Genomic DNA, 812 nt, shown 5'->3' on the forward strand with positions numbered 1-812 from the left:
ATGCGTGGCCAGCATGACAAGGGTCAGCTGTGCGAAGAGGAGGGAAGGGAGGAGAGGCAGGACCTACACTGAAGGCTGTTGCCTGCCATTAAATCAGATTTAACTTGGCATCTGTTCAATTGCACGGCCACCAAGCAGACAGACACACGGCAGTCCAAATGTGTCGGATAAGTGGCAAGGGCTTTTACACCGAGGCTCAACCATCTTGCGCGCGGTAACATTGAAACTTCATTTGGGAATCATGCAAGTGCTTCACTTTCACAGCGTGGGCCAGCTCGCCATCACGGCCACCGCAAGGTAAAGGGGCCCCACGGAACGAGCAAGAAATTAGGGAGTCACGTCCAGCCGCCTCCAAACCCTACTCCTCCTTCAAGCCTTTTTCCATCTCCTCCTCGAATGGGAAGACGCGATACGAGCGGACAGCATCGCTTCTGAGACGCTCGCATTCCTCGCAGGCAACAGCAGAATCGAGAAAGCCGCAGCAGCCATCATCATATGCCAATTTCACAGTTGTTGCTGCGAGGTGAGAAGTGAAACTTGGTGGTACGTCCATCCCTTTCGCTCGGCGCCCTCGGGGGATTCTGCCTCGAACACCGCCGCCTCCATATTCTTAATATTCTCCCTCCCTCTCTCTATTCATCACCATTAGCTTATTCTAACCGTCTCTCTTTCAATTCCCGACGAGTTTCTTTCGTTCACTTTCACAGAAAGGAAAATGTGACATTTGTTGTGGACAAAATCTGAACTATTTTCCCAAAGAATTGAATGACACGTGATTGGCTAAGGTTAGGACACTGCTCACCTCTGATGTC

The 812-nt window shown here is 51.1% G+C and overlaps 2 protein-coding genes across 8 annotated transcripts in view; one reads left to right on the forward strand and one right to left on the reverse strand.

Annotated features, from left to right (window-relative positions):
- The window catches only part of LOC119582015 (ecdysone-induced protein 74EF-like), a gene marked incomplete at its 3' end in the record, with an annotated part of 261,423 nt that overhangs the window by 199,208 nt on the left and 61,403 nt on the right, over nt 1-812 (forward strand).
- LOC119582017 (U7 snRNA-associated Sm-like protein LSm11) overlaps nt 1-812 on the reverse strand; it is a gene marked incomplete in the record, with an annotated part of 26,887 nt that overhangs the window by 1,521 nt on the left and 24,554 nt on the right.

Source organism: Penaeus monodon, chromosome 15, assembly GCF_015228065.2.
Source record: "Penaeus monodon isolate SGIC_2016 chromosome 15, NSTDA_Pmon_1, whole genome shotgun sequence".
NCBI classification, from domain to species: domain Eukaryota; kingdom Metazoa; phylum Arthropoda; class Malacostraca; order Decapoda; family Penaeidae; genus Penaeus; species Penaeus monodon.